This window comes from Polypterus senegalus, chromosome 4 (assembly GCF_016835505.1).
Source record: "Polypterus senegalus isolate Bchr_013 chromosome 4, ASM1683550v1, whole genome shotgun sequence".
Taxonomy (NCBI): domain Eukaryota; kingdom Metazoa; phylum Chordata; class Cladistia; order Polypteriformes; family Polypteridae; genus Polypterus; species Polypterus senegalus.
Window position 1 is genome coordinate 193565688 of NC_053157.1, and position 14033 is coordinate 193579720.

General features: G+C 38.5%; 1 protein-coding gene across 2 annotated transcripts in view; it reads left to right on the plus strand.

Moving 5' to 3' along the window:
* ctnna2 (catenin (cadherin-associated protein), alpha 2) overlaps positions 1-14033 on the plus strand; it is a 1795296-nt gene that overhangs the window by 1363301 nt on the left and 417962 nt on the right. The gene's annotated exons all lie outside the window — the stretch shown is intronic.

Consider the following 14033-nt stretch of genomic DNA (forward strand, 5'->3'; position numbering starts at 1 on the left):
GTGACAGACCAGGTTGGCAGCAGGTGCCAAATCCCTCTTGAACCCAGATCATCGATAGCTGTAAGTCAAGGTGAGCCAGTGCAATGAGGACACATACACAAGAGAGATGGTGTAACATGGTGCAAAGTCCATTTATTTCTATAAATTACAACAGGGTTCAAAACCCCAAAGTGCAAACCCATTACATAAATAAATAAAATCCAATGCTCACTTCCAGGGCTAAAAATCCAATAAATAATTAAAATCCATTCAGGAAACCATGTCTCCAGTGGTGACTATTAGTCTGTTCCTTGTGGCTCACTCTGTCTTCACAGCTCAACCCAATGGGTCCTCAGCTGGCAGAGACAGCGGACTCATGGTCTCCCTGCCTCTAATGGCATCTGCCTGGGTGCATGGAGCCAGTCCTCTGTCTTTCCCATCATTCTCTTGCAGGGCTTCTTGGAAACAGGAGAGGCTTCAATCCTGGTCCCTGCTCCAAACCAGTTGTTCAGCAGGGACACCCTTTGGAGCACCATAGCTTCATTCCCACACAGGGGCCCGAAAGCACTGCCTCCCGACTTACATGCTTGCCTGTCCTTGACTCTGGTTTCCTCCCATCCTGAACAAACTCTTTTTAAATGAGGCTTGATGTTAAATATTTTCTATGAGCATTCTATATCTTCTTCTTCTTTCGTCTGCTCCCGTTAGGGGTCGCCACAGCGGATCATCTTCTTCCATATCTTTGTGTCCTCTGCATCTTGTTCTGTTACACCCATCACCTTCATGTCCTCTCTCACCACATGCATAAACCTTTTCTTAGGCCTTCCTCTTTTTCTCTTCCCTGGCAGCTCTATCCTTAGCATCCTTCTCCCAATATACCCAGCATCTCTCCGCTGCACATGTCCAAACCAACGCAATCTCGCCTCTCTGACTTTGTCTCCCAAATGTCCAACTTGAGCTGACCCTCTAATGTACTCATTTCTAATCCTATCCATCCTCGTCACACCCAATGCAAATATTAGCATCTTTAACTCTGCCACCTCCAGCTCTGTCTCCTGCTTTCTGGTCAGTCTCCAACCCATATAACATAGTTGGTCTCACTACCATCCTGTAGACCTTCCCTGTCACTCTTGCTGATATCCTTCTGTCACAAATCACTCTTGACACTCTTCTACACCCATTTCACCCTGCCTGCACTCTGTTTTTCACCGCTCTTCCACAATCTCTATTATTCTGTGTTGTTGATCCCAAGTACTTAAATGATTTACTAATCATCACCTCACTTCTTAATCTAGCTTCCAGTACTCTTTCCCATAACTTTATGCTGTGGCTCATCAATTTTATCCCTCTGTAGTTACTACAGTCCTCCGCATCCCCCTTATTCTTAAATATCGGCACCAGTACACTTCTTCTCCACTCCTCAGGCTCCTCTCACTTTCCAAGATTCCATTAAACAATCTGGTTAAAAACTCCACTGCCATCTCTCATAAACACCTCAATGCTTCCACAGGTATGTCATCTGGACCAACGGCTTTTCCATTCTTCATCCTCTTCATAGCTGTCTTTACTTCCTCCTTCATAATCCATTGCACATCCTGATTCACTATCTTCACATCATCTAACCTCTTCTCTCTCTCGTTCTCTTCATTCATAAGCCTCCCAAAGTATTCTTTCCATCTGCTCAACACACTCTCCTCGCTTGTGAGTACGTTTTCATCTTTATCCTTTATTACCCATACCTGCTGCAAATCTTTCCCAGCCCGGTCTCTCTGTCTAGCCAATCAATACAGGTCCTTTTCTCCCTCCTTAGTGTCCAACCTCTCATACAAATCATCATACACCTTTTCTTTAGCCTTTGCCACCTCCCTCTTCACCTTGTGCCTTATCTCCTTATACTCTTGTCTAATTTCTGCATCTCTCTGACTATCCTACTTCTTCTTTGCCATCCTCTTCCTCTGTATACTCTCCTGTACGTCCCCATTCCACCACCGGGTTTCCTTTTCCTCTCTTTCTCTGTCCAGATGTCACGCCAAGCACCCTTCTTGTTCTCACCCTTACTACATCTGCTGTAGTTTCCCAACTGTCTGGTAATTCTTCACTACCACCCAGTGCCTGTCTCACCTTCTCCCTAAACTGAACCTTGCAGTCTTCCTTTTTCAAATTCCACCATTTGACCCTTGGCTCTGCCCTGATTCTCTTCCTCTTCTTGATCTCCAACGTCTTCCTTCAGACCACCATCCTCTGCTGCTTAACTACACTTCCTCTGCCACCACTTTGCAGTCTTCAATTTCCTCCAGATTGACTCTTCTGCATAGGATGTAATCTATCTGTGTGCAACTTCCTCCCCTCTTGTACATAACCCTATGTTCCACCCTCTTCTTAAAATACATATTCACTACATCCATGTCCATCCTTTTGGCAAAATCCACTATCCTCTGACCTTCTTCATTCCTCTCCTTGACACCATTCTATGTATTTATTCAATTTACCTGGTATGAGCATTAAGTGAGAGAAAACAATATTAATGATGTGCTTTGGCAAATGTAGCTTGATTGTTTATTTTCTTTCATCTTTTCATCATTTTCCAAAATTCATTGTGTTTGCCACTGTGCAGTATGAATGTTGGAGATGGAATGAGAACCTCTGCATGGATAAAAGTGCATCCAGAGAGCTTATTTTTAAGGTGTTGGGAATACAAACCTATACATTTGTTATGCTTACAAATATTTCATATCTAGTTATGAAGTGTTAATTTGGATTTTTTATGATTCTTTGCCTATTTGTTTTCAAGGACACCATAGAGTCTCCTCTCAAGAGTCCTTTTTAATATGTTGATTACCACTTCTTAGTAAAACGCTAACAAAGCATGTGTGCTCAAAAGCTCTCATTAGTGCAGAGTAAAATTGGTATTTTATCACTGTAGATACTAGGATAAGCCTTGAATTCCTGTTACCAGGAATTAAAAGAATCTGTTTCATTTCGTACACATCATTTTAGGATGTCAGAGTGCCATGGTGGAATGGAAAGAGCACAGTTGCCTCATAGGAAGGAGGCCATGGTTTATGTCCTGAGTCTTTCCTACATGTTTGCTTGTTTCCCTGTGTTCACATGGATTTCCTTCTGTTGCTCTGGTTTCCTCCCACAATCCAAAGACATGCAGGTTAGGTGAACTGATATTGCTAAATGTTGCCCTTGGGGTGTGTGTGTGTGTGTTCATCCTGAGATGGACTGCCACCCTGACATTTTTCCTGCCTTGCGCCATATGATTCCTGGGATAGGCTCCAGCTACTCCACAGACTCACCCTGGATAAACAGGTTAAGACAATGGATGGATTTTAGTACAGTATATCAAATGTCATTCACAAAAACCTAAATGGACTGTTCAATTACTTCTCCTTTAGTACACTGGCACTGATGACAGCATTATTATTTTACAATAGCATGAGCAAGGCCAAGAACTGAGCCTATGTAGGTACAGTATTGGAGTTTCCATGATCCAAAAAGAACATTTGGTGAGTTTAATGTAAGCATTAAGAACTAGTATTCAACTATCAAGTTCAAACTCATGTTTATTATCATTTGTATGGGATACTGTGGGGCAGCATGGTAGCACTGCCATCTCCCTGCAAGGAAACTAGGGTTCACGTTTTGGGTCCTCCCTCCACGTTCTACGCATGTCTGCACTGTTTACCCCTACTATCCAAAGACATGTATATTAGGTAATTTGGTGACGCTAAAATTGGCCCTAATATGTGTTTCATATGTGTGTGTGTATATGTATTTAATGTGTGTGTTCACCCTGCAATGGACTGGCACCATATCCTAATTGTGTTCCTGCCTGTGCCAGCTGGGTTTGCCTCCAGCCCCATCAACCCTGGTCTGGATTAAGTGGGTTAAATAAGGATATGACATGACAGTGTACTGTGAAATTCTTACATGTATCTGTGATGAGCATGAAATAATTTACCCACGCTCTAATGCCATGATCAGCAAATGAAAGGGCAAGTAATATGAGACATGTTTTCAGTTCAGCCACTTTCCTAATTAATAACCAATAACTGCTTCTAATGGCACAGGTTTCATTTGCCTTAATTTTAATTGGCTTGATTTTTAAGATTCAGAACCTTTAATTCCTTTTTTTTTTTTTTCTTTTTTCCTCTAGTCAAACAATAATGATATGCAAAGCAAACTTGCAGATGACCAGCTAATTCACAGATGTCAAACTCTAGTCCTAGAGGGCTAGCTTTTTTACCCTAACCATTTTCTTAATTTGAGGCCAATTCTTACAGTTAATAAAACATGCTATTTAATTTTATGGTTTGTTAATTCTTTCTTTATTTCACTCCAGACATTTTCAAAACTGTTGACTTTTTTGAGAGATGTAGATGTTCTGTAGAGAAGAACAAATCAGTATTCACAGACCTTCACATTTTCTTTTCAAATATTTAATTGAAGCAGGTATTGTTTAAGAAGTATACTGGTGCAAATCGTCTTAAGATAGCTGGTCATCTACTGGCAGAAGCAGTTGGTTAGTCATTAAGAAAATGGCTGGAGCAAAAACCTGATTTTGACACCCCTAATATATAGCATATGCACAGATCAAGTCACATTTTTTATACCTTGTGTCTTGTGGCACTGCTTCCTTGATGGAAGCATTTCCTTCATATCACAGGAATCAGTCATATGTCACTTTAGAGTAGAAACAGAACAGACACTTTAAGAAGAATTCTGCACTCATTTTGCTTCATTTGAATCAAGCAAGACGTGATGTGCTCACTGTCAAATGGGAACTGTCTGATGAAGGTAATTCGGCTGCAGATCTGATTTGCCGCCTTTAAACAAGCCCCCGCAGTACAGACAGACCACGCTGCACCACAGTTTTCCAAAAACATATTTGTCTGTAGCACTTTTGTTTCTTTTTATCCCTTGAAAATTTAGTGATTCCTGCTATTCAGTCATCATTGGCAGCATTTTTGTATTCAAACCTGTTGAATAATAGCAAACAAAATTATGATCCAGAAAGAATATATATATATCCTTCAGTATTTTTAGTTAGTTAGCAGCTGCCAAAAGTATAATCTTACATGTTACTATAAGTCTAACACTACGGAGAGCAGTATTTCATAATTTAAAAAAAAGCCACAACTCCACACTGGCAGCACATTAAAAAAAGATGGCACATATAAAATGATCGGGCAGAAATCAGAGATGACATGTGCAAAATACAAAGGTGGCCAGTATTAAAAACTGTCATGGATAAAATTCAGGGAGTGACAGCAGTAGGAGATGGCACATGGTGGAATGGCAGCATTAGAAGGTGGAAAATTACAAAATCCAAGGTGTGGCGGCATTAAGAATAAAATATATGTACTGTATTCAGATATGAAGCAGTTAGGCAGGAATTTAATTTGATTCCTAGTCATTTCACTGCTCAGTAAGGAAGTCTACTGATCGATTATTACTTTGCCTACATAAACTTTTTAAGTACATGTAAAAGTGAATGCAGCATGATGGAATGAAAATTTAGACTTCAGTCTTTCAGGATGTTAACACATTTTAGGCACCCCCCAACCACTCATGGTCCATATTTGGAGTTATTTCTGTCTGTGTGTCAGTATGTAAGTCTGTGGACATGATAACTCAAAAAAAACTACTCAATCATAATGAAATTTGGCATTTTTAGTAGCATGGTAAAATGCTAGAAGCCTATTGATCTTGAACAAAATTGCTTCAGTAAATTTTGTCCATGGAGATTAGTATATATTTCATAGTTATATACAGACACACACACACACACTAGAAAAAAGAAACAACATTTGATTTTGACCTTTCAAAGGATGTATTTGTTTTAGGTATCTCTGAACATGATTTGACCAATTTCAAAGTTGTATGTGCTTGTAAATCAACATGTGAGTTTGCAGACACTCATTATGAATGAAACTTTGTTCAGTTACTAGTATTGTAAATGCCAAAAGCCTATTTATTTTAAGCAATATTGCCCCAACAAGCTGGCACTACAGAAGTAAGAATTTTGCATTTTCTGAGCACATTGGCGTGCAGTATTACATGATAAAATCTAAGCCTTATGTAACGTAAAAATCATGTACTGGACATGTTCAATTTCTGATCATACTACAGTATTATAGGATTACTAGATATTGGGCTCTGGTGTTATCAGCTCATGGTTGTAGATGTGAGTGACGCATCTCAGGCTCAGCAAGGTGAAGCTTAACAGAAGAACCTTTTGTAGTTTTGAGCTGTTGTATTTATGCATGTATCCTTCTGTGCTGCATTTTCTGTTTTAATTTCCATTTTCTGTTTTCATTTCTCTTTTACTGACCAAACATCTCTTGGATTTTGTTTTTTTTTTTTTCATTTCTCTAATCAAAATTTCGATAATTGTTTCTGATTTTATCCTCCAAAAATCACCATTTTTATTTTTCAAGAAAGAATTATCTTTAACCCAGTCAGTTTGCTTCTAAACCACTACACTGTTCCCCAACACACTAAGGACCCTTATTATTTTAATATTCCATTTTATTCATCCCTCAGACTCTGACATCATGGCCATCCTGCCTGTTGTAACAAACATGCATACAAATTTAGTGGGTGTTTTTGGTATGGAAAATTGTAGTGGGGGGCAAATATTATAATTTTCCTTTTCAAATGCAGACTTCTCTAACCTAACCGTTAAACTACCTAACTAATAATATCTGTTCTCCTTTTACTAATGTCAAGCAAAACATACAGGTTCACACACCTCACAAAAAAGCAATCAAACAATGAGATGCTGGTCATCATCTGACAGAATACAGCACTATAAATTCAAACACTATAAAAAAAAAGTGAGAGTCTCACACCCATGTACCTTCACTGGTTGTGAAGTGCCCAAATGGTAATGGCAACACCTCAATTTTACAATTGAACGACTTTGAGGTGAAAAAGCTGCAGTAACATCGAGAGACATGCAGACTGCACAACTTAAACTGCATGCCTGGTGGTGGTGCTAACTACTGTGTAGTCAGGTGTTTGCTGATCATTATAAGGGGAGCCAACATTTGAAAAAATACTCTTTTATTCATTCTATACATACCTGGTCTTCCCATAACAGGATCCAATGATTCTTTGAAACAGGAACATCATACTGTTGATTTCTTTGGTGGCTTTTGCAAATTTAGTATAGTCATCCTCAGCCTTGGGTGGAAATCAGGACGCAGCATCAGGTCTTGTGAACAATGCATTCCCAATACTGAGCTCTTTTCTTTTTTTTCCCATCAGATTACTGTGGCTACCTTTAAGATAGCAAATGGTGCTAAACTTGTTGTACGTCTTTGCTGGCATGTGCTGCTTGGCCTTGATTTAGAAAAACTTAAACTAGAATTGCTAATGGATGATTAAAGCAAAAATAAGAACCACAGGAAGTCTTTATTTTAATGCAGGTGTTGGCATTCAAGCCCCATCGCTAAACGGGACAGTTCAGGTTGAACACACATACTGAAAGGAATAGGGAACACTGCAGGGCTAATTGGTCCAGCCTGTTAGCTGGAAATAGGCTTGCAGCATCCAGCACAAAGATAATTTTGCATACTACAAGAAATAATATTTTCTCTAAAAATTGAATTGCATTGAGAATATGATAGAAAATTGGAAAAAAATGCTTAATTAGAAAGGTGAGGGTTGTTACAGATACTTCAATAACAAGTTAAATTCTTGTTTTATGTCTGACGCTGTCGAAATTGCCATTCTTTGAACATGTATGGCAACAGTGGGTGCAGAAAGTAGAGGAATGTAGCCCTTAACCTTTCTCTAGCTGAAATGTGTATCCCTGGTTTCTACAGCAGAAATCGCATTAGTAATGGATAGAAAAGCAGCAAATCCACGCCCTACAATTCTTAGTATACTGTAGTAGATGCTTCATATTTTTAGTTTAACACCAAAACAGCTCAACGTGAAGGGAAAGAAATTAATAATTTTCTTTTTTGGCAGGCATGATTTATCTTGTCACTGACTGATAATGGAATGACAGTGGCTTCCCATTTTGAGGAATGTAGACAGGCTGAGAATTGTCCCAGTTTGTGGGGAGGTTTCATGAAGGCTAGGTCTAAGGAAAGAGACAAGGGAAAAATAATCTTCTACCTGCTAATGACATCTCTTATAGGTTTTACTGAGCTAAAAATCTCAAATTTTATCTAATTTATTTTTTTTCTTCGTAACAATAAAATGTCATATAATGCTTCTGCTATGGCTGACTACACTATGGATGACAGATCATTTTTTATAGTCCCTACTGCACATTATATATAGTAGGACTGTGACAGAAATCATGCTTTATATATGCACTAATGAAGAATCATGCCACTACTGTCCCAAATTAAGTTCCCAGTGGATATTGCTGTTCATAGACAAGCACAGTAATAGTAATGCATAGAAAGCCATAATTACTAAGAAATAGCTGTAAGAAAGCATACATCAAATCCATAATAGTTTAAATTATGTGTGATGAGTTATGGCTATGCTGTTACAAACTGGAGAGACAGTGTAAATGTATCAAGGAGAAAATGCAAGGATCAAATCTGTCTGTTTACCAACCTGCTTAATACGGTTGAGTGTTGACTGGACTGGAGCCTATACAGACAGTACTGAGCACAAGGCATGGACCAAGTCTGCATGTCATCACCTTATTATGGGGTATTGTCATACCCTAGCCCAGATGACACCAGTTTAAATGACTTATTAGGCTAACATGCATGGAGGTGGAAATAATGTGCAAGTACATGGAAAAAATTCATTTAGGCATGGGAGAAGTCTAAACTCCAGACAGACAATGTTAATCTAGTGATCATTTACACTTAGTCATAGCTTTTGAATAATATCTTTACAAGTCTGTCTTGGACCTGACTACTTCTGTCCCTGTCACTGACTTATTTTTAAGTGCTCCTCTTCTATCTAGCCTAACAATGCACTGGTGTTTATCTCTTACCCCAGTTAATCAACTGAGGTTAGGAGGTTGCCCTGTGGTGTCACAAAAAATGCTTTCCCCGGGCTGCACCCCTTACCTGCTCCCCACTCCCTGCAGCAGCAAGACACATCACATGATGTATTACATACTTGCTTAGCTTACTGAGGAAAAGTGTGTGAAGATGATGTGAAGATGAAATATGTTGTCTTGGTGACATACAGTAATAAAGCAGCAACTCAAAAACAAAAACAAGCAAATTTAATCAGTAAAGTAAGCACAGGTGGCACAATAGATTTAATGGTATCAGCAAATGGAAAAAAAAAACATATGACCCATTTTGCCTGACTGTAGTAACAGAATCAGGCATAAGGGTGGGGGGTAAGTACATCCCAGTGCAGAAAAGCAAATAATCTCAACTTCACTGATCAGTCCATTTACTGAAACTGCCTAAACTAGCTTTAGAGTTGTTGGGGGCTGAAATTAATTTAGTGGTACTGGGCTCATTGCAAAAACCAACTCTGGATGGAATGCTACAATCATAAAGTACACTAGCAAACACATCTTTGCCCATTAACACAAGAATTACCAGAGCCTACGAAAAAACTCGTAGATCCGGCCCACCTTAAATCCGTTCACACCTCTCCCTCAGCATCTTTTGTCCTGTAAATGCACCGATAAAGACAAGCAGCAAGCAGCCTGCTCTTCCATCCCCACACCGCTGCAGAACGTGCACAAAGTTCTTCCAGCTCAGGCCTTGATTATCTGGGAGGGAAGTGCTGGAGTTTTAGAGTGAAAATAATAGATCGATATTTGGAACACAAGCATTTCATGTGTGCTCCGTTTCTATAATAATCTGTGTAAACACATTGTTAAAACAGAAACGTTTTTCATATTTTAGTAGTAAATGACAAAATGTTGGCATAAACTATATAATGTGTGAAGTCCGAAGATCAAATAAACACTTTCACAAAAGGTTCAAGGATGATACAACAGCTTCCATGGTGTAGTGGTAAGATTTGCTGACTTGTAATCAAGAGTCCCTGGTTCTATCCCAACTGTCTCCTATATTTGCCATTTTCAGTAGTGAGCTGCTCTTATTGTTAATATTATACAGTACACACATACATTTGGTTTGCGTCTGTAATATCCGATGTACTTTTATAGTACTTGTGTAAGTTACCTTTTTTTACCTTTAAAAAAGGTAACTCACACAAGTACTATAAACGGACTGTAACGTTATCTGCTGCATCCAAATAAAAAAGTGCACATTTTTTATGAGCCAGTAGGGTACAGTTATCGTATGTTCTTAATGAGCAAAAGTGAATATTCTAAGTCACCTTTTTAGAGTCATATCACTGGTCACCAGATTAGATAAATGGACCTCCACACCCCTCACATATTCTTTCACTCATTATACAAATTATAAACATTACAGCCTTAAGCTGGGGACACATTTCATGACTCTCTAATGGGTAAGAGCAGACCTTCACTTAAAACCAGTCATTCACAATTAAAAAATTAACAGACCATTACCACCACGCCAAGCCCAAATTGATTTTATGAGGCAAGTTTTCCCTGCATGGCCCAGCACCAGTACTATACCTTTACACTTGTTAATTTAAAAGCAGTCATGCAGAGCTGAGAAATTTACTCATCGAAGTTAAAACTTCAATTACTTACCTTCAACTAGATTTATTGGTGACAAAAAAGTGAATGCTAAGGAAATTTGAAGTGAAGATCTGTCTCTACTCCATTTATTCTCACCTATATAGTAAGGTTCCTTTTTCATTTTATGAAATCTTCAGAAGCTTGATATGTGAATGTCTCTACATCTTGTATGTTTAGTGTGTACACATAAATTATTTAACTCTTTTTGGATTATAATATTGTAATTTGCCTGAAATGTGGAAACAAAACTGGCTGACACATATCCTGATTGAAAGCGAGTTTCTATGTCTATAACTGTACCCCCAAAACTGCAACTCAGGGCTGTATTAAAGTAATATTTGTGCTCATTCAGCTAAAAAATGCAGTTTTCTTTAACAGTTTTCAGAGCTATCACATGCATCTGCACTAGAAAAGCACAGATGGGTTAAGTGTCTTGCTTAGGCTCATTTGTGAGATTTGAAACTGCAGCCTCCTTATTCCAATTTCAGCTCCATGCATTATTGGAGGCTGAAATTATATAATGTAACATAAAATTTTCTGTTAGATGGCCTCTCTAAACTGGACCTATGTGTGTGAGTAAGCCATATAATGGACTATGATTTCAGCCAAGGCTGCATGTTGCTGAAACAGGAATCTGTCTCTCTAAAAACTCAAAATTGAAGAATAGTTTCAGAATATGGTGGGAACAGATCTAAGTTTCAAAAATGTACCTTAAAGATGTTAGCTCTCACTCAGTGGTGCAATTTACTTATTATAACCTGAAATATATGTTGTTGTGGCAAACTGGTTTTCACTGCTGCCTCACACCTACAAAGTTTTGGGTTCAAATCCTGATCTGGCCACTGAGTATAGAGTTTGGATATTCTCCTGGTTTATGTGGGCTTTTTCTCTAGGTGGTCTATTTTTCTTCCCACATCTAACAGATGTCAGTGCTAGACTGATTGATGGACATATATTTTATGAGTGGCAGTGTGTGTGAGAGAAAATGTGTCTGGTGCTCCATCCAGAGTTGGTTTCTGACTTGTTGAAAAAGTTGTCATGATGCCGCCTTAGCAGCACTGAATTATATTTAGTAGTTTGATAGCAGTTTAAATGGACATTTAATTTTTTAGATTAAAAAACTTCTATTTTAAATTAACTAATTTAATCAAAACCTAAATAAAATATCTTTAGTACCAGTACTACATTACTTACTTTGGCAGTGATATTCATGTCAATGTCCTATGAAGTCAATAGACATATTGGGAGAGCATGGGAGGTCATGAGGTTGCTGGAAAAGGTTGTGTGGTGCTCCTGATATCTCTATAAAAGGATGAAGTTCCAAGTCTTTAGAGTCCTGTGCTTCCTGTCCTGCTATATGGTTACGAGACATGGATACTATTCAGTGACCTGAGATGAGGACTGGACTCCTTTGGTACTGTGTCTCTTCAGAGTATCCTTGGGTACCGTTAGTTTGACTTTGTGATTTTGTCCTGAATGTGGCACATTACCTGCATTGTGAGGGAGCATCAGTTATGGCACTACATCCATGTGGCGCAATTCCCCAAGGGTGGTCCAGCTCATAGAATCATCACTGTTGAGGACCCGAAGGACTGGACAAGGCCAAAGGGATGCTCATGTAACACCTGGCAGCGGCAGATAGAGGGTCATTTCTGGAGGGTGGGAATAGACCGTGTGTCTGTCTGGGGTGTTGACAACCAGGATCCCAAGCTGTTTCGTCATGTGGTGGGTGTGGAAACACACTGTACCAGTGCATGCTCCCTGACCTAAAGTAAATGGATGCTCTTTGATTTGCCTGAATTAAATATTGACTCTCATCAAATTGTGCCTTGACTGCTCATATATTGTGAAGCATAAGGAGGCCATGGGGTAAGGCTGCCACTCAGTTTCATCGTATTTCCGACAATTGGTCACCTGATTTTTTTTTGTACATATTCATTTTGCATATGTTTAGAAGGAACTATAAATAAAAGTAAGTCCAGAGAAAAATAACTAGACCTGTCCCTCATCTGAGTGGTATGAGCTAGGTCTAGGAGGAAAGATATGGAGGAGTTGGGTGCTTTCCATTTAAGCAAATCTAGATGAAGTGGTGACATTACAGATGTCAAGTGTTCATGATACTTTTATAGTGTCACAAGTACTGAGTACAGCAAAATTCCTACATGTGTGTGCTCATCAGTTAGCAACACGTTGCCCGTCTTTGCCTCCATGATTAGTAAGTGTAACCACCTTGACTCAAAATTTCTGTCTCCTTACCTGAGAAATCTCAGAACACAGTTCACAGCATTGTTTATCATTTGGAGACTTATTAGTTTAGCAGATTTCAAAAAAATTATTATATAATAACAATAATAAATAATGAAGAGAATTAGTATGATGGATGCCAGCTGCTACTTTAAAATGAGTTCTTCAGGTAGAACAAGGGGCACAGATGGAGGCTAGTTTAGAGTAAACTTAATACAAACCTTATCAAGTTTTTCTTCACACAGAGAACCAAAGGAGCAATATATTGAATAAATTACCACGTAGTGTGGACCATCAGGTTTCAACGTGTTGTTCTTATGCTTGAAATGAAAAGTTGTTTTTTTTTTGCTGGAACAGGAGCCTTTACTAGCTCTTGGTATGACTTTAATGTGGCAAATAAGACTATTTTGTCTATTTATAGCCCTGTCTGTAGTGTATTGAGTCATCTTGAGCTACAAATATGCATACATTATGCACTACTTTAACCAAACTGCAATATTCCTTTTTTAGATTATAAAAATAAAACACTCACTTTTACTGGGATTACCAAACACATGTCACCAACTTAAATAAAATGTGAATTTGTGAAAGCTTACTAGTCAATTTATTTTTTTCAGATCGGCAAATACTATGAAACTGTTATATGAACCTTTAATTATCGATACATACATATATAATTATATATACTGCACCTACATATATAATTACTTGCTTTTTCTTGGCAGCTGTCCTGTGGGATTAATCTACAAGTAAGATTTAACAATGTATGCTCTTTAACTTCCACTAAATTCGGGCATTTTGGAAGCGTCCTCTATTTAGCTGCATTTTTAGGACATGTAAGGAAAGAGAGGGAGAAAAAAAGAGCAAAACATAAAAATAGCTTTCCAGCTGTTATTAGTGTTGATGAATAGCACTAATTGGAAAAAATAGGCAGACAGTGCTGAGCTAATATCCTTAAATGTCTTGCCTCATGCAATTAGTATTCCCTTGCCACACATTCATTTAAGCTATTGGAAAAGTGCCATGTGTTCATACCCTTGTCATCCCATTTAACAAATAGTTCTGTCATCCTATTCCTCATAGCTGCTTTTGATTGATAACTAAATTTAAGGTCTCCCCTTAAAAAAGTATCATATTCAAAAGTCTACCTTCGGACATGAGCCCTCAGGACATTTGAAATGTG